We start from the raw sequence: 20,555 nt of genomic DNA, 5'->3' as shown, positions 1-20,555 counted from the left end.
GGAGCGGCCTGGCATGACCTAGGGTTATTGAGGGGAAGGGGCCCGGCCTGGCATTAGGGGTTTAGGGGTCTCGGTCTGGCCTGGAGTTCCGCGAGGTTTGGGCACTTTTCCTAGCCTGAGGGTGCTGGAGGGTTGCCGGGGTGAGGTACCTGCTCGTTGCGATCTCGGGTAGCAAGCGGGCGGTGCCCGGGGATCGGCGGGGTCAGTGCCGCCCGCCCCGGGGCCCCTGGCCGTCTCTGGGATCAGACTGCGCTCGCTTCTTCGTTGAGGGTTGGGGGCGAGGCCGGAGGACTGAGGGCCGGGCTTGGGGAGGGGCCGGCTCGGCGGACGGAAGCGCGCCAGGGCACCCGGAGTCGGAGCGCGCCTCGGCCGCGGGGAGGGACAGGGGCCCGTTTACTGCCATGTGAACACCTGAAGCCATGTGGACGCAGCTGCTTCTCGTGTGTTGGGAGCGGAGGGCAGGTAGCGGCTGACCGGGCGCAAGGTCCTGTCGCGGGGAGGGGCGGGGAGCGGAGCCCAGGACACACTTCCTGCGTGGGTTTTTCTCCCCCTCCCCTGCCGCAGTGAGCAGGGCAGAGTGTTTGATCCGGTGGTCCCCTCGTTGCGAGCAAGCGCTTGTTTGGGGACCCAAGGCTTTCAGCTTCCCTTCCCTTCCCTTTGCGGGGAGAAAGTGGTATTAAAGGACGGTGGCTGATCCGACCTGCTCGCAGTGGAAACGGCGGGTGGTGGAATGTCTCCTGTGTGCCGGGATGGGAGTGGAATTTAGTGAGGGGGGGGCGGTGCCTGGGAGCAGCCGCCTTCCTGGGCCTGTGGGTGGGGATTATTGTCTGTATTTGTGGTTGTGAGGTCTAGCACTGTCTGCCTGTATGAGACCCTTTAGTTTGCCTTTAGAAGACAAATCAAAATTAGGATCCCCCCCATCCGTACCCTCTGCTTTTTTTTTCCTTTCTCTCTCAAGGATTAGATGACTTTGGTAACTGCTGTAAAATGGATGGAATTTTCGAGCTATTATCTAACAGGCAGATCTTTGGATGATAATTGGACCCTTATGTTAACAGCCTCAGTGAGGAGTTTTATGAAACATCTTACATGGGTTGGCAGCTGGGTGGAGTGGCAAACTGCACTGAAGTCCAGACTTGGGAGACAGGAACTTACTTAACAGCTTTGCCACCACTAAACTGTAACCTTGGCCAAGTTATCTATCTTCTCAAAGGCTTCAACTCTTCATGTGTTAAATAAGAACTCCTTTCCCCAGGAAATATTACATAGGTTTTGTGTAGTTTGGGGTTTTTGTTTGTTTTTTGTTTTTGTCTTCTCTCTCCTATCTTGTACTTTTGTTTTAGCCAGGAGTCCCCTTCCTAAGAAATACAGGCTGTATCTTACATGGCTTTTAAAAACCTGTCTCACGTTTTAACTTCCATCTTTTCCTTCTCAACAGAGCATGACATTTGGTCAGGGTACAGTTTTTCCTCAAATCCCAGGTGCTGTCCTGTGTTTCTTGGAAAGTATTATATTCTAGCCTATGCTGAACGTGCCTTGTTTTTGTTGTTGTTTGTTGTTATTGTTCTTGTTTTTGTCTTTGTGCATAGAAGTTGTCAGGAAAAAGATTTCAGAGAACATTTGACTACTTGGAGCTGCAGGTAATGCAAGTGTGTTTGGGTCTGTGTGTTGTTGGCTCCAAGGAATTACAAGATCTTTCTTTGCAAGGAGATTGGGGAGGGATTTATTTAAAGTTCTTTCGAGTGATGTTTGCCTAACTTTTAAAATTTCCAGCTTCAATGTTCTCAGTAGGGACAGTGAAATTCCATAATGTATATGTCCTGTGAAATGGCACGCTAGTGGAATTAACTGTCACCTCAGGGTGCACTAATTATTTGCATCCCCAATTTATTCCTTAATGGTAGCCTGATGCTTCCTCTCAGATGCTGAAGAACCCCAATTAGTTTCACTGATTTTTATGGTGTGTGAGGGCCTTAGGCCATGCTTCTGACTGCTTAGTCCTTCTAGACCAGCCCCAGAAGTTGGTCTTGTTTGTAATAATTTTCTAGTACTGTGATGGTTGAAGGACACACGCCTAATGTGGTGTAATAGTCTTTCTTAGATCATTTTTTTATTTCGTCTGTATGTATAAACATGCTTTCAAAAAGGCAATTAGCATTGGGAAGTGTGCTCATAGTGTTGACTTTGGAGACAGGTAGAATTTTTCTTGTATGTTAACATTAGGCCTGTCACATACGTTAGGTAGACACAAAAGCAATTTATTCTACATTGATATTTAAATTATTACCTCATTTGGTGTGGAATTTAAAAAACCCTAATTCCTTACATTGTAAGTGGTTGCCACATGTATGTTTACATTTATGTCATGAGGAAGTTAGAAAACTCTTCTTCTACAAATGTAATTTGTGCGTGTTTATAAATGTGAGTGAAGGTTGCCAAGGTACTAAGATGTGAGGAGACATCTCTCAGGTTTTAGGTTTTGTAACCTTTTAGTGGTATGAAATGGGATGTAATTGAAAACACATCTGTTTAGATCTAGAGGTCAGAGTTGGAGTACTTCTGGTGAGGTCAACCATTTCTTCATATAGAAAGAAAAGGATGCCAACTTTTGTTTTTGTTTTTAAAGATTCAGTATGCTATGTTCTGTTCAGGGTATCTTAAGTTGCCTTAAAAAGTCCACCCAGGAGACCTGAGAGGTCACAGAGCATGACATTTGGTCAGGGTACAGTTTTTCCTCAAATCCCAGATGCTGTCCTGTGTTTCTTGGAAAGTATATTATATTCTAGCCTATGCTGAATGTGCCTTGTTTTTGTTGTTGTTTGTTGTTATTGTTCTTGTTTTTGTCTTTGTGCATAGAAGTTGTCAGGAAAAAGATTTCAGAGAACATTTGACTACTTGGAGCTGCAGGTAATGCAAGTGTGTTTGGGTCAGGGCTTGGATGTGACCGTCCTCCCTTTGGCTCCAAAACCTTTACTAAGTACCGTGTAGCTCAGTGCCTGCTCAAGATAAAATCAACTAGTGGTAGATTGGTCTAGAAATTTCTTTCTTTCTTTTTTAAAGTACAATGAACTTGAAATCTGGACTTGGGCAAAATACTGCAAGCATGATTTTTATGACTACCATGTACTTTAGTGACACGTGGGAGTTTTCTAAACTTTCACTCTCCATATCTGGCCAGTTTTGCCTGTGCACCTGAGATTTAATCTGAAAAGTTTCTCTTTCATACCCATTTCTACAGTTCTGTCCTGAGCTGAATTCTTTTATCAGCTTAAAGAGCAATATAATATGTGAGGGGCTGTCACTTGTCTATTACTGGTTTACAGTGTACAGAAATCATGTTATTTGGTGACTGCTCTCAGTTTGACCAGATAGGACTCAAAAGATAACATTTACAAAAGACAGTCCTTTTTCTAGTATGCCTTAGGTTCTCTTCTTCCTGGGGGCTTGTGTTCAAGGCACCTTAGTGCTCATAAGATCTCTCTGAGGCTTCTGACTTGGCTGCCTTCATTTTCTTTTTGAGGAGGTAAAAGTAACAATACCCGGGTTCGATTCCCAGCCAGGGCACACAGGAGAAGTGCCCATTTGCTTCTCCACCCCTCCGCCGCGCCTTCCTCTCTGTCTCTCTCTTCCCCTCCCGCAGCCAAGGCTCCATTGGAGCAAAGATGGCCCGGGCGCTGGGGATGGCTCTGTGGCCTCTGCCTCAGGCGCTAGAGTGGCTCTGGTCGCAACATGGCGACGCCCAGGATGGGCAGAGCATCGCTCCCTGGTGGGCAGAGCTTCGCCCCTGGTGGGCGTGCCGGGTGGATCCCGGTCGGGCGCATGCGGGAGTCTGTCTGACTGTCTCTCCGTTTCCAGCTTTAGAAAAATGCAAAAAAAAAAAAAAAAAAAAGTAACAATACCCCATTTACATTGGAGCAAAACTGTAGATCATAGCTATAAATTGGAAGGCCCTGGCTGGTTGGCTTAGTGGATAGAGCGTCAGCGCCAGTCTGCAGTCCTGGGTTCAATTCCTGGTCAGGGCACACATGAGAAGCGAACATCTGCTTCTCTTCCCCTCCCCTCCCCCTTCTCTCCCCTTCTTGCAGCCAGTGGCATGATTAGTTTGAGTGTTGGCTCTGGTTGCTGAGGATTGATTCGAGCATTGGCCTCAGATTGGGGGTACGGGGGCATTGCTGGGTGGATCTCAGTTCAGAGTGCATGTGAAAGTCTATCTACCCTCCTCTCACTTAAAAAAAGAATAGCTATGAACTGGAAATATGATACAGTTGGTTCTTGAGCAACAGATTGGGGCACTGATCCCCCTCACCCCCCAGCATATAACTTTGACTTTCCCCAAAATTTACCAATAGCCTACTGTTGACTAGAAACTTTACCAATAACATAAAGTTAATTAACATCATTTGTACATTGTATGTACTGTATACTGTATTTTTACAATAAATTAAGCTAGAGAATAAAATGTTTTTTTAAAAAATCATAAAAAAGACCTGTGGTGGCTCAGTGGATAAGGCGTCAACCTGGAAACACTGAGGTTGCCGGTTCAAAACCCTGGGCTTGCCTGGTCAAGGCACATATGGGAGTTGATGCTTCCAGCTCCTCCTCCCTTCTCTCTCTCTCTCTCCCTCTCTCTCCTCTCTCTCCTCTCTAAAAAAAAAAAAGAATAAATAAAAAATCATAAAAAAATACATTTACAGTATTTATTGAAAACAATCTGCGTTAGTGGACCCGCACAATTTAACCCCATATTGTTCAAGGGTCAACTGTATAATGAAATCAGGGCTTTTGTAGTGCATAGTTTGTCACATTGCACTCAGACTGGATAGTTTTTACTATTAGTCTACTCAAGTCCTTTTAATACCTGTGGTACATGCAGTATGAGTGAAAAGGTTTTATGGCGACAAACACAATCAGGACCTTCTGCATTAAAGCTGTGTTTGCTTGTAAGTAATGTGCATGACCCAGCAGGAAGATGAACTAAAAAGTGACTTGTTGGTATATCTGATGCTTCATTGTGGGGAAGTTACAGAAAATGTTAGCTAACGGAAAAGTAACTGTTGCAGTATGTACATGTAAGCTGTTTTGTAGGAAAGGGTGGAAGTTTATTGGAACACTTGATTGACGGCCTGATGGGAAAATGGTGCCTTGAACATGGATTAAGGTCCTCTGTGTGTTGTGTTCTAATTTTCATTAACAAGTGTTTGTCGATGCTGTTCTAAGCATGGGATATGCACTGGTGGGCAAGATAGAGAAGGAGCCTGCTCTGGAGACAGACTATAAACAGTAGGTCAGTATGAATGTCAGGTGGTGATAATAGCTATGAAGAGAATAGAAAGACAATAGGATAGTAACTCAGGGGATGATGTTCCCTCTTCTGGAGCCTTTTCTGCTAGTAGAGCAGTCAAACTTGATCTGTGGGATAGGTGGCAATGGCATTAAAGAGTAAACAATTTGCTTTAGCCCTGAGCATCCTGAGAAGTTAATCCAAAGAATAGAGGTGGGTGGATTGATTGAAGTCTTCCCTTCGTTTATATCTTTATGCTTTGTGAATGGGGACCTAGCTCAGAACTGAAGAGGGGTCATTAGTAGTACCTTGCTTGTAAAGCAGCGGTTCTCAACCTGTGGGTCGCGACCCCGCCGGGGTCACGACCCACAGGTTGAGAACTGCTGTTGCAAAGGATAAAAAGGAGGAATATTATCTGCTTTTCTTTAGTGATTTAAAAAAAGTAGAGATGTGTTTAAATATTGGTGGATGCGCCTGACCTGTGGTAGGCGCAGTGGATAAAGTGTTGACCTGGAATACTGAGGTCGCTGGTTCAGAACCCTGGGCTTTGCCTGGTCAAGGCACATATGAGAGTTGATGCTTCCTGTTCCTCCCCACCCCCCATCTCTCCTCTCTAAAATGAATAAATAAGATTTAAAATTATTTTTAAAAAAATATTGGTGGATGCTAGGCATTATTAGAAACATCCTTTAGCTGTATGTATGTTTCTTTGTTGGGGAATTGGGTTGTGGTGTTATAATCATCTTATTTTGTTAAAGCATCAACTATTAGTGACATATGTGCATGCAGGGTACTGTGCTAGGTTTTGCTTCAAGTGAAGGATCCAAAGTGACTGAGGGGAACTTGCGTAGGTTGGAGGGAGGGGAGCTGTTGAGGGAAGCAGGACATCTGAGAGCAGGGTGCTTTGGCAGGGGAGGAAACAGCACAGGCCAGTCAGGCTTCACTATCCATAGCCCAGAGAGGTAAAAAAACTCTCAGCCTTTCTCAGCCTGCTGGCCTGCATCCTACATAAATACCTTTCTATGCGCTCTGATTATCGAATTATATGGAGAACATAAAGAAGCCTAAGAAACTGTCTAGTTTAGCTCTTTGGCTTTACAACTCAGGAAAGATGCTTTGGAGGTGGTGACTTGCCCCAAGGTGTTATGCAGCTTTACACTGTCAGAGTCAAGGCTAAGACAGACCCTGTTCTTTTCCACCAAAACCCATGCTCTCCCCAGAGGGTTGATAGCAGTTGGTGCTTGAGTAGAAAAAGAAAGGAAGCCTCTGGATGCTAATGTACTCACTTAGGAAAAAGCCTGTGTAGTTTCAGTCTTAAGAAGTCACGGAGGCCCTGGCTGGTTATCTCAGTGGGTTGAGTATTGTCCTAGCGTGCTGAGGTTGTGAATTCGATCCCTGGTCAGGGAACATACAAGAAGCAATCAGTGAGTATACAACTAAGTGGAACAACCAGCTGATGTTTCTTTCTCTCTTCCTCCTCCTTCCCTCCCTCTACCCCTCTGCCCCCCCATCAAATCAATGGGAAAAATATTTTTTTTAAAAGAGCACATCAATCTTGAAAGCAGAGGATGGACAAAGAAAATTGTACCCCTGTTATGTTTCACAGAGATACTCAGTGTTGGCGTCTTAGTCCCCATTGAGACATAATCTTCTTCTGATTATGTCTTGTTCCAGCCACATTTAGCATTAGTTGTGAAGTTAGAATAAGCACCCACCCACTATAAAAAAATTTTTTTCCATTGCTTTGAGGGGGGGCAGAAAGGTACAGAAAGAGAGAAAAGCGTCAACTCATTGTTACATTTGGTTGTTCCATTCAGTTGTGCACTATTGGTTGCTTCTCATATGTGTCCTGACCAGGGATTTGAGCCCGCCACTTGGCGTACTGGGAAGACACCCTGTCCACTGAACCACCAAGTCAGGGCAGAATAAGGTTATTTAGATGTAGGGGGAAATTTCTGATATGTGGCTTAAAATTAACTTCTAGAATTTGAGTTGAGGCCCTAGCAGTTCTAAATTTTCACCTCCAGATCTCAGTTTCAGGGAGGATTTCATTTCTATACTCAGAAGCACCCTAAATATGAAGCATTACTTTGGGAGTCTGGAGATTATTTGTTGTGCCTGACAACAGTAGGGATTCTGGAGGAGCAGGGCTGCTTCCTTGGATATTCCTGTGGCTGAGTGCTTTGGTGGGCCAGTTACCTGGGGCAGCTTTTGTATGCCTTTGGCAGTAATAGGAGAGGGAACTCCGCTGTAAAGTCCATGTGATGGGCACTTTATGGAGGCAACAGAGCATTTGAAGGAAGATGTGTGGTCTCAGTCTGTCTCCATCACTTAATAGCAGTGACCTTCGGCATTTTTCCTGAGCCAGTTTCCACATATGCACAATGGAGGTATCCTATCTTCAGGGCCATTGGGAAAGGGCCTAAAATAAGAAGTGCATCACCCACAGGTGACACTTATTGAAGGGTAGTTGTCCGTAAACAACATTCCACATTATGTTGTGTACCAAGACACTGAACTAGAGCAGGGCTGGTTTCTACTGAACCTAGCGCTTTTACATCCTCAAATATCTGCCTAGTAGAGAAAGGCAGTTGAACAGATATCAAAAGTGCTCTGAAGGGGGGATAATACAGTGCTGTACCAAGACATGTACCCTGACTTGCATGGTCACAGGAGGCTTCTCAAAGGAGGACCACTCACTTCTTCATCACCCACTTGTGTCTCAGCTGTTTCTCCCAATCTCTGTGGCTCATTCCTCCCCTTGTACTTGACCATTAGTGTTCTCTGGACTCTGTCCCTGATGTTCTCAGATATCTACAGGCTTTCATTGTTGTCCATATGCTGACCTCCCCTCGTTGATATCTTCAGCCAGACCTCTTCTAGATCCTCCAACTCCTGCTTGATGCTGCTGTTTGGAGATCTCACCAGTAACGTGAGCTTCACAGTCCAAGACTAAACGTACATTCCTCAGAAACTCTCCTCCGCTTGTTCCCTTTTTCTGAAGTGGCTTTATCATCCACTCAGTGTTTCAAGTCAGATCCCTTTTCTCTCAGTGCCCTCTACATCTAATCCATCACCAGGTGCTGTCTGTCAGTGCTGTGTTAATAATCTGAGTCTGTCTGCTGTGCTGCCGCTAACCTCGGGCCTCTCTTCTCCTGCCTGGACACTGGGTGGCACGACCTCCTCGTTTCTGCTCCTGTCTGTCTGTTCCACTTTGCCCAGAGTAGCGAAAAGTCACCTCTGAGAGCTTCACTTAAACTTTTAATAGTTTCTTACAGTACTTTGAATAAAATCCAAACTCCTTGCCATTTCCCTCAAGGCCCTGAGTACTGAGCCCCCCAGCCCCCGCCTGCCCATCTGACCACCGCTCCTGCTGCTTCTGCTTGCCGTCCTCTAGCCACATTCCCTTTCAGTTTCCTAAAGGCACCAGGAACTTTCCTACCTCAGGGCTGTGCTAATTCCTCTGCCTAGAACACTGGCTATCCTAGCCTTTTTTCATCCTTCAGGATATTTGTTGAATGAATAAATAAATAGCGTGATAAAGGCAGCAAAGAGGATGAATAAGGAGGGAAAGTGTCCTTGGGAGAGCTGGAGGAGTATGAGTTTGGTTGTGGCATGGTTGGAGTATATTCAAGCAAAGCAGGAGCCAGACAGCCCAAACTCAGACGCTGAGGAGGGTATAAAATGATGCCACCACTTCTGGAAATTCAAAGTGTCTTAAAAAGTTGAATGTATGTCTCCCTTATGACTGAGAAGTTCCATTTCTAGATATTTATGCAAGAGAAATGAAAGTGCATGTCCACAAATAGGCCCTGTACTAGAAAGTTCATAACAGCTATATTCATGGTATCCCCAAATTGGAAACAGTTCAGATGCCCACCAGTGGGAGAATGGATAGACAAACTAATACATTCGTACAATGGAAGACCACTGAGCAATAAAAAGGAGCAAACTACTAATACATGTAATAAGGATGAATCTCACACATATTACACTGAGTGAAAAGCCAGACACAAAGAAGTCCAAAATGGATGATCCTATTTACAAGACATTCTAGAATAAGCAAAACTAATCTATGAAACTAGAAATCACATCAATGGTTGCTTCTTGGATTAGGAAGGAACTGAACTTTCTAGAGTGATAGGAATGTTCAAAGTCTCGATACACATTCATCAAGTCTGATTGGATCAGATGTTCTCTGTAATTTTACTGTATGTAAATTATACTTAAAAACAATCTAGGAATTGTCCTAGATTTTTTCTTCCCTCCTCACTCTCAAAGTTTAATCTCCCAGCAAGTACTATTAACTTCATGTCCAAAATATATCCCAAACTTGTTCCCTTTCATCTTAAGCACCGTCCCCTCTTATCTGGACTGCTGTATTAGCCTCCTGACTGGTTTTCCAACCTCCCTATTTTTGCCCTCCTCCCAAATCATTTTCCATTTATCGTGTAAAGTGATCTTTAAAATTCAGATTGGATAATCCTACAACCCTCCAGTAGCTTTTCACTGCTTCCCTGGTGGCCAACAAGGGCCCATCTGCTCCCTTGCCTGCCTCTGAGCCCCTTTGACCTGGCTCCTCCTTTCTCCCTAAGTTCCAACTCTTTGTCCCACTGTTTCTCAACAGCATCCAAGCTCATTTCTACCTGAGGACCTTCACACTTGGCTCCTCCCTCTGCCTGGAGCACTCTGCCTCCCAAATCCCTTTGAAACTTGTCTCTGTTTGTCATTCAGGTTCAGTTAAATGTTTCCTCTCTGAGAGACTTTTTCTGACCCTTTCTAACACTGCCCCATCACCTCATTCTGCTTTATTTTGTTCATAACTTTGATCACCCCCTGAAATTGTCTTGTCTTATATTTATTTGTTGCCTGTCTCCTCCCTCTAGGATTAAGCTTGTCTTCTTGTCTTCTGCTGTGTACTTAATGTCTGTAGCAGTATTTAGCACAGAGTGGTTCATAAGTACTGACTAAAAAGGAATTTAGGATGATGGGATGAGACCAGTTGAGGAGATTGTCTTGTGAGAGAGAAGGGAGGTCAAGGCCAGTCAAGACGTCTGACTTGGAAACTAGGTGATGGTAGTGTTTCACTAAAGTGAGGGCAAAATGATGACTCTCATTTTGGACTTAAGTTTGAGGTGCTTGTAAGGAAGGCATCAAGGGTTTGAGGAGCAGATCTGACATTGCAGAGAAGGAGTTGGGTCGTAGACTGAGACTCGGAGATTATACACACTGTGTCTGCCTAGGAGTAGGTGAAATTTCTCAGGGGGTAAACGAGGAATGTGAATATGTAGAGAAGTCGTTCCTTTTTTTCTGTCTGAGAGATGGGCATCCCCACCAGTGACAGGGACTTCAGAGCTCAGCCCCTAGATGGGTTTTGGTTTTTGATACCTCCCTATCCCACCCCCTGTTATGTTATTGATGCTAATAATGACAAGTGCACAGAGGGTCAGGATAGAACTCTGTGGAATGTGAGTGGTCAAGAGAGCAGGCTGGCGTTTAAAGAGCAGAGAGGATGCAACCAGACAGGTTAGGACAGGGTTTGGGAACCCATGGCTCGTGAGCCAGATGTGGCTCTTTTGATGGCTGCATCTGGCTCGCAGACAAATCTTTGATAAAAGAAATAATGTTAAAGATATAAAACATTCTCATGTATTACAATCCATTCATTTACTACCACTCATGTTCATGGTTGTGGGTGGCTGGAGCCAATCACAGCTGTCCTCCGGGATGACACCAAATTTTTATTGGATAATGCATAACGTACACGGGTCGTTGTATGGCTCTCACAGAATTACATTTTTTTTTTTTTGTATTTTTCTGAAGCTGGAAATGGGGAGAGACAGTCAGACAGACTCCCACATGCGCCCAACTAGGATCCACCCGGCACGCCCACCAGGAGGTGAAGCTCTGCCCACCAGGGGGCGATGCTCTGCCCCTCTGGGGCATCGCTCTGTTGCGACCAGAGCCACTCTAGCGCCTGGGGCAGAGGCCAAGGAGCCATCCCCAGCACCCGGGCCATCTTTGCTCCAATGGAGCCTCGGCTGCGGGAGGGGAAGAGAGAGACATAGAGGAAGGAGAGGGGGAGGGATGGAGAAGTAGATGGGTGCTTCTCCTGTGTGTCCTGGCCGGGAATTGAACCCGGAACTTCTGCACGCCAGGCCGACGCTCTACCACTGCAGAATTACATTTAAAAATATGTGGCGCTTATGGCTCTCTCAGCCAAAAAGGTTCCCGACCCCTGGGTTAGGAAGAAAACCCAGGTGCATGGCATGAGGAAAGAAGGTGTTTCCAGTCTGAGGTGGTGGCCAGGGGTGCTGAGATGTGTGGTTGGGATGGAAGGGGATGACAAGCGTGAGGGTGGTGTATTGGTGAGAAAGTGAGGTGGAGACAAGTTCGGACTCAAAACTTCCTAAAGTTTGGCTGTTAAAGTAAAAAGGAGCTGCAGGGAAAATCTGGAGTCAAGAGAAGACTTTTTTTTTTTAAATACAGGAGAACCTTGAGCCTGTGTAAATTGAGGTGGGAAGGAGCCCAAGAGTGCTGGATTGAGGACCTTCCTGGAGAACCCAGGACCAAGGCAGTCTGGGAGACTGGCTTTGGATAGTAAGAGTCCCTTTCCTAGAGGAAAGCAGAGGCGTGTGGGCAGGCGCAGGTAGGTTTGAAGGGTGGGAAGGCAAGGAGTGCTCTGAGCGAGGTGGGACACAGGAAGCTTGGAGACTGTAGAAAAGATCTGGGCAACCTGCTGAGGCAGGCATATAGAGCCAACCAAGAAAACAAGAATTGTAGGGGAAAGTAAGAAGTAGTTAAGATGAACTTTCTTCTTCCTAGGATTTTTGAAAAACTGGCTAGACCTTTACAGTTTTTTGTCTAGTTTTGTATTACAGTGATTTGGACTTTAGCCTTTTCTGCCTTGTAGGTCTGGCAGTTCTATTCTGTGCCCACATGCCTCTGTCATCTGCTTTCATCAGACCAGAGACTTGTACATTACTGCATATCTCTCTCTTTCCATTGTATTTACCCAGGACTCCGCAGCACTCACCGTGTTAGGTCGGTGCCAGTGTGCTAAGTGTTGTATCAAAACAGCATGGAGGCCCTGGCCAGTTGGCTCAGTGGTAGAGTGTCAGCCTGGCGTGCAGGAGTCCCGGGTTCGTTTCCCGGCCAGGGCACACAGGAGAGGCGCCCATCTGCTTCTCCCTCCCTCCCCCCCTCCTTCCTCTCTGTCTCTCTCTTCCCCTCCCGCAGCCAAGGCTCCATTGGAGCAAGGTTGGCCCGGGCGCTGAGGACGGCTCTGTGGCCTCTGCCTCAGGCGCTAGAGTGGCTCTGGTTGCAACAAAGCAATGCCCCAGATGGGCAGAGCATCGCCCCCTGGTGGGCATGCCGGGTGGATCCTGGTCAGGTGCATGCGGGAGTCTGTCTGACTGCCAACCCCGATTCCAACTTCAGAAAAATACAAAAAAAACGCCAAACAAACAAACAAACAAAAAACAGCATGGAGAGGTGGGGGGCACTCATTCCAAGGAAGCTGGGCTGCCCCAGGTCTACAGAGGCATCTGGGTCCCAAGTGGCCTGGCTGGGGCACAGGAGATGGGAGTTACTCCTCCTCTTCCCAAGTCCTCTCGTCATTGTTCTCTTATCTTTTGAGTATCTACATAAGATTTGTGCTGGAAAAGCGGCAAAATCTTTGTGGACACTGCTGCACTGGGCTCTGAGGCCTTTGTGGTCAGGCTGTGTTTTGTTTTCTGTTACAGCCCCAGCAGTGGTGCATGGCCTATGAGTGCTTTGAAAGCAAATGCACTGTTCTGCCTCTGATCCTCTTCTCTGGAGTGCCCTGTCTTCCTCCTCTATCTTCTTCCTTATGTTACAGTTACCATAGAATGTATGTATTTCACCCAAAGATTGTCTATTCTTAGATGGCTACCATGCCTTGTTAATCTTCATGTTCCTCTCTCATCGTAGGTATTAAAGTAATGTTCAATTTGGATTTGTAGAAAACTTGCAGAACATTTTTATGAGTGAGAAAAATAGTTGAAGGAAGGGGAAAATTTCAGAGAAAATATCAGCCAAAAACTGAGTTAATTTAGCCTAGTAAAGTATTCTAAATAAGGAATTGATGAAAGTCTTAGGATATATTAGAGTGATGGCTATTCCTCAACTCTGAGAAAGAAAACTATAAGTTTAGATGGGGTATTAAATGGCATGGATGCACAAACCGAGGAACTCCCTGCCCTATGAGGAAAGCTGGGAATTCCTCCTGGAGAATTTTATGAGCCGACTCATTTTTGTTCAATAATTCTTACTTGATGGCAGAGGTATGGAGAACATGCCTTCAAGATTCCAGCCAAAGAACTCAACATACACAGTCATTGTAAATGAACCTAAACAGATTTACAGTTACCTGTACCTTAGTGAATAGACATAAACAGAAAAGTGCATGTTGCATTGAATTTAGTGCTGCTGTGTTTTTTTTTTTCCTAATGGATACATGAATTTAAACGTAACAGTAATAGACTTTTCATTTCCTTTTAGTTGAAGAAGTTTTTGTGGAAGGAGATTTAAGTTCTAACATACTGAATAGGAGAAATATGAGTTAGCATGAAGGACTTTAATCATGATGCGGCCTGCATTATTTATTAAATGTCTCTTTTAAAAACAACTTCAGCTCTGGTGAGGATAGCTCAGTTGATGAGAGCATTGTCCTGAAGTGCAGAGGTTGCTGGTTAGATCCCTGCTCAGGGCACATGCAGGAGCAGATTGATGTTTTTGTCTCTCTTTCTCTCTCTTCCTCTTTCTCTCTCTAAAATCAAAACAATAAACATTAAAATCTGGGGGAAAAAACTTAAAAATTTGCTACATTGGTCAGCAAAGTGCTGAAAGTTGGCTACCCCTACAGATAAGGTACAAAGGCCAAATGAAGCCTGTGGAGTGAGACAACAGAGAAAATACAAGAAAAAGAAAATCTCAATTTCAGTTTAGCCAGGGTTGCTAAGTATATACCATGCTAGGCACAAGAAATGCAAAAATAAATTAAACATTTTTCCCTGGAGTTCAGTGTTTGGGGAGAGTCAGGCATAGACAGTTGACATTTATAAAATCTCTATAGGATCTATAAGGCTGTAATAGGAGTGTAACCAGAGTTCCAGAAGGGAACTGGGGGAGAAACTTGCTTTCAAAATGAGTATGGGGAGAATATCAGTGCGGGTTTCAGAGGAGGGGCCACGTGAGTAGAGCCTAGAAGGATAGATTGGAGAGAGAGCCAAGCAGACGAGTGGGGAGGTCCTTCAAGAATCAGGGCTTGGAAGTAGCAGCATATTACACAGCCAAGCACAAGGGTTTTTGTTGTTCCACATACTCATACATTTATTGGTTGGTAAATGTGTCCTGATCAGAGATCAAACCTGTATAACCTTGGTGCATCAGGATGACACTAACCTGCTGAGCTACCAGACCAGGGGTAGCAGAGCAAAAGTTCTTAAGAGTGACTGGAAATTACAGGGGAGGGCCAGTCAGGAGGGATGTGGGCCAAGAATGAGTTAGGAACAGCCAGTGATGGGCCTTGAATCTGGGCCAGGGCACTTGGTTCTCCTAAGTGGAACAGGCTTTCTGAACAAAGGTGTGATATGTGGTTTGAGAGACTTGTTCCAACTATGAGGAGAGGTGGAGGTGGGAACGAGATGGGAGGGCCGGGACCAGTGATTAACCATCCTTTCCTCTTCCTGAGCTGGTTTTCCCCTGGCCAGAGCCCTAATCCCTAATATACATTAGAAAGATCTTTAAAATTTAGCAACTGGTCTAAATAAAATGCGTGTATAGGAAATTTTGGCATCAGTCCACTTTGTTTCCAAAACAGATAAGCAAGGGTATTTTAATTATCAAAAACTTAATACTAAATAATAATATTAATTATTTTATATAAGTAATAAATCTTAAGTTGCAGGCATTGTTGTAAATGCTTAAAAATATTAACTTGCTTAGTATTGATCAAAATCATCTGAGGTGTAGATACTGTTATCTCTATTTTCAGATGAGGAAACTATAACAGAGGTTGACTTGCCCAAGGTCTCTCATCTAAAAAGGAACAGAGCCAGGGTTTGAAATCAGGCAGCTTGACTCCAGATTTTGTCCCCTTAACCTGTACACAGTGAATTCTGTGTTTAATTTGAATGAACTGAAAGATAACGCAGAATAAGTGTTTGTGACCCCTTTGAAAGGGAAGAGTTTGAGTGTGTATTGTCCTTTTGGGACCTCCCCATTAGATCATCATCTGTGAGGATAGGGACTTTTTGTTTCCCATCATATTCCCAGCACCTACAACATTGCTTGGCATGTAGTTAGTACTCAGCAAATAGTTTTTGTGTGAATCAATAAATGAAGTAGAATTTTGCCATCAGCTCTCCAAGTAATATGCCATGGAAGCTTCATTTTCTTTTTCCCACTTTGGTTCATGGTCCCTTTCTGAATTTGAGTTCCATGAGTTTATTACTTACTAGTTTTTATTGAATTTACCTTGCTCATCTTTCAAAGGATACCAGCTCAGTCTGCTGTTTTATTGATTTAAATAATCAGCAATATGTTTTTGAAAATCAGAATATTAGGTGTTAAGATTTTAGCAGATATCTTTTTATATAAGATTTCATTTGTTGTTGTTTTTGGTTTTCATATGCTGCCTATATTTAAGATGTAAACCCTAAAAATGTTACTAAAGAGAATTGGAATTGACTTTTTCTTATTTTTTAGAGAGAGGGAGAATAGTGAGAAGCATCAGCTGTGGTTGCATCACTTTAGTTGTTCATTGATTGCTTCTCCTACCTGGCTTGACCAGGGGACTCTGACTGAGCCAGTGAACCCCTGCTCAAGCCAGCGACCTTGGGGTTTCAAACCTGGGACCTTAGCATCCCGGGTCAATGCTCTATCCACTGTGCCACCACCGGTCAGCATAATTGACTTCTAGTTATAGTAGTTGATATTATATATTTATGAAATTCTTTCTCAGTAGACCAAGCATTATCTCTATTTCCTTTTTTTCTTGCCAGTATTCTTAATACTTAATACTAGTTCATCTGTATCTGCTGAAGAAGTTTCTTTAAGTGAGCGATTAATTAAGAATCTTTTCCAGGAACCCAGTAATATAGAATAGAATTCAAGAGCTATCTCTGCTGATATGAAGTCACACCATTGACATGTACAAGTCATATCTGATTTTCTTTGAAACTGAGGATGAGCATGCTTTCTCTCTGCTTTAATTAATTCTAAATTAAATAATTTGGATTAGGAAAATGGGCATTTTTGTCTCTATAAATGAATAAAAGACTTAGTTTCTATAAGTCAGTATATTGTTTCTCTTCTTGACCTGATTCAGCTTGTTAATGTTTTATTAAAATTTATACTTCATAATATTTCATTTTCTTAGAAGATTTGACTCTACTAAATTAAAAATTTGAAAAAATTTCCACTAGTCTAACAGTATTTTTGTTCTAGTGTTAAAATGTTCATATGAAAACAGTTAACTTTTGTTGAAATAGTTATACATGGAAATAATTATATATGTTAAAGAAAAAATTTCAAGAATGTTTATGTAGTGTTTTAGTTTAAACAACTTTTAGAACTGCCTTTTTATTGAAATGTATCTTTCCATTATAAAATTAATGTGAGCCCTGGCCAGTTGGCTCAGTGGTAGAGTGTCAGCTCCACGTGTGCATGTCCCAGATTTGATTCCCGGCCAGGGCACACAGGAGAAGCGCCCATCTGCTTCTCCACCATTCCCCCTTTCCTTTTTTTCTATCTCTTCCCCTCCCGCAGCCAAGGCTCCATTGGAGCAAAGTTGGCCTGGGCACTGAGGATGGCTCCACAGCCTCTGCCTCAGGCGCTAGAATGGCTCCGGTTTCAATGGAGTGACACCCCAGATAGAGCATCACCCCCTGGTGGGCTTGCTGGGTGGATCCCGGTCAGGCGTGTGCAAGAGTCTATCTGCCTCCTCGCTTCTCACTTCAGAAAAATACAAAAATAAATGAATAAAATAAAGTAAAACAAAATTAATGTGTGTTCATGGTATAAAATTCAAACAATACAGAGGTATATAATTCTTTTTTCATTTTATTTTATTTTTTTATAATTCTTTTTTTAGTGAGAGAGAGACTGAGAGGGACAGATAGAAAGGGAAATAGATGAGAAGCATCAGTTCTTTGTTGCTATACCTTAGATGTTCATTGATTGCTTTCTCATGTCTTATCCAGAGATAACTACTGCTTACATTTTAGTATGTTTGTAATGCACTTTAAAAAAAAGGGGGATTTCTTTTTAGAGCAGTTTTAGGTTCATAGCAAAACTAAGAGAAAGGTATCAAGATTTCCCCACTTGCCCTCTGCTCCCGGAGTTCATACAGAGTTTACATTACAGTTTGCTCTCACTAATGTACATTCTGTGGTTTTGGAGAAATTTATAATGGAATATGTCTAATACTATAGTGTCCTACAGAGTAGTTTTAGTGCCCTAAAAATCCTGTGCTCTACCTGCTCATCCCTCCTCCTACCCCACCTGTGGCAACACTGGTCTTTTTTACTGTCTCCATAGTTTTGCCTTTTCCAGAATGTCAGGTAGTTGAAAGCACAGGGTATGCAACCTTTTCAGACTGGCTTCTTTCACTTGATGATATGCATTTAAGTTTCCTCCTCTTTCTTTTCATGGCTTGATAGCTCATTTCTTTTTAGTGGTGAATAATAGAACTTTTTATGTGTGGGTGAAGGTAATTATATTTTTAATTAATTAATCAATTATTTATTTAAAGTGAGAGGAGGGGAGATAGACAGAATCTTGCATGCACCTGAGTGGTATCTGCCTGGCAACCCTCATCTGGGGCCGATACTTGAATCGGCTGAACTATTTTTAGTGTCTGAGGCTGATGTGCTCAGACCAACCAAGCCATCCTGTGCGCTGGAACCAATCGAGCCACTGGCTGTGGGATGGGAAGAGGAAGAGAAGGGAGAGAGGGAGGGGGAGAGAAGCAGATGATTCGCTTCTCAGGTGTGCCCTGACTGAGAATGGAACCCAGGACTTCCACATGCCAGGTTGATGCTCTGTCCACTGAGCAAACTGGCCAGGGCCAATGTTATTTTTTATTTATAGTTTATGTTCTATATTTTTTTATTAGTTTAATTAGCATAATGGTTAGACAATCATATACTTTACAAAGTGGTCCCCCAATATTGAATATGCACCTGGCACCCTGCGTAGTTATACAGTATTGTACTTTACATCCCGGGGACTGTTTTGTACTACCATTTTCTGATTCTTAGTCCCTTCACTTTTTTCACCTCCGCAACCCCCCTTCCCTCTGGAAACCATCAGTCTGTTCTCTGTATCTGAGTCTGTTTCTCTTTTGTTTGTTCACTTATTTTGCTCTTTAGATTCCACATATAAGTGAAATTTATTGTATTTGTCTTTCTTTGTTTCACTTAGCATAATGCCCTCTCAGTCTATCCATGCTGTTGCAAATGGTCAGATTTTTTTCTTTTGGCCAAGGAGGGTGATTCTTAATACTATTTTACAAACTATTTCCAGGTTTCTGTTTGTAGGTGGTTCATTTCCCAAAGATTTAAATACTTGTTTCACACTGCTTATGCTAATCAGTGTTTTTCACTGCCATTCGGTCTGTCATAAATTTTGTGCTGGTTGTGAGAGTTAACTGCCCTGATGTATGAAGATTATAGACCCAGTAGAACTTAGGTTCACTTATGCTAGGGGTGATTTTTGCCTTAGCGGTCCCTGAAATAATTCTCCTATTTTCCTCAGTCCCCAAGTATGAAAAATGTTGAAAACTACTGTGCTAGATTATCTAGTTTTTGGATATAGGAGAAAAATAATTTGTGTATATTAAACCATTGATTTAATGGCTAATGTGCATAGATCCTTTACCAAGTACCAGGTACAGTGCACAGTATTTACTGTATTTTTCACTCTATAACAGTGGTCCCCAACCCCCAGGCTGCGGACCGGTACCGGTCCGTGGGCCATATGGTACCGTCCGCAGAGAAAGAATAAATAACTTACATTATTTCCGTTTTATTTATATTTAAGTCTGAACGATGTTTTATTTTTTTAAAATGACCAGATTCCCCCTGTTACATTCATCTAAGACTCGCTCTTGATGCTTGTCTCATAAGTTCAACAATTATATTTAAAAATACCACAGTTTTTACGTCGGTCGCATAATTTTATTTTGTGCGTTTATCCGTCCCACCCTAAAGGCCGGTCCATGAAAATATTTTCTGACATTAAACCGGTTCGTGGCCCAAAAAAGGTTGGGGACCACTGCTCTATATGAGACACACCTGACCATAAGACACACTTAGGGTTTTTTGGAGTTTTTTTGTATTTTTCTGAAGCTGAAAACAGGGAGAGACAGTCAGACAGACTCCCGCATGCGCCCGACCGGGATCCACCCGGCACGCCCACCAGGGGCGATGCTCTGCCCACCAGGGGGCGATGCTCTGCCCCTCTGGGCATCGCTTTGCCGCGACCAGAGCCACTCTAGCACCTGGGGCAGAGGCCAAGGAGCCATCCCCAGCGCCTGGGCCATCTTTGCTCCAATGGAACCTTGGCTGCGGGAGGGGAAGAGAGAGACAGAGAGGAAGGAGGGGGTGGGGGGTGGAGAAGCAAATGGGTGCTTCTCCTGTGTGCCCTGGCCGGGAATCGAACCCGGGTCCCCCGCACGCCAGGCCAACGCTCTACCGCTGAGCCAGCCGGCCAGGACCACACTTAGGGTTTTAAGGAGGAAAATAAGAAAAAAAATATTCTGAACCAAATGGTTAAAATATTTAGTAAAATATACCACAATAATATTTCAACAGTGTAAACTCAACAGCAGTATTAACAACCGTTAGCACTGTTATTAACAAATGAGAAGAGACTTCAATGTTCAAATACTCTTCTAGTTGTCCGGGAACCCACAGCAGCTAAAAAACAAAAAAGAACATTCACTCCATAAGATGCACGGGCATTTTCCCCTCCACGTTAGGGGGGAAAAAGTGTGTCTTATGGAGCGAAAAATACGGAATATACTTTTATTTATTTATTTTGAGAGAGAGAAACAGGAAAGGAGAGGGAGGGAAGGGGAGGAGAGAGTGAGAAGTATCAAATGGTAGTTGCTTCACTTGTTCATTAATTGCTTTTCATATGTGTCCTGATGGGGGGGCAAGCAGAGCCAGTGGACCCCTTGCTCAAGCCAGTGACCTTGGGATCATGTGAGTGATCCTGCACTCAAGCCAGCAGCCGAGCATTCAAG

General features: G+C 43.7%; 1 protein-coding gene across 7 annotated transcripts in view; it reads left to right on the top strand.

The window, feature by feature from the left end:
* The window catches only part of TCF20 (transcription factor 20), a 210,786-nt gene that overhangs the window by 92,602 nt on the left and 97,629 nt on the right, over positions 1-20,555 (top strand). Inside the window, exon 1 of one of the 7 annotated variants that reach the window (XM_066358574.1) lies at positions 441-462. The exons of the other annotated variants lie outside the window; for them this stretch is intronic. The gene's annotated coding sequence lies outside the window, so the exon portion shown is untranslated. Of the gene's footprint in view, positions 1-440; positions 463-20,555 lie in introns of those variants that run through there. 7 annotated transcript variants of the gene reach the window in all.

Source organism: Saccopteryx leptura, chromosome 1 (genome assembly GCF_036850995.1).
Source record: "Saccopteryx leptura isolate mSacLep1 chromosome 1, mSacLep1_pri_phased_curated, whole genome shotgun sequence".
Lineage (NCBI taxonomy): Eukaryota > Metazoa > Chordata > Mammalia > Chiroptera > Emballonuridae > Saccopteryx > Saccopteryx leptura.
The sequence above is the reverse complement of the archived record's forward strand: the minus strand, read 5'-3'. Positions and strand labels throughout refer to the sequence as shown.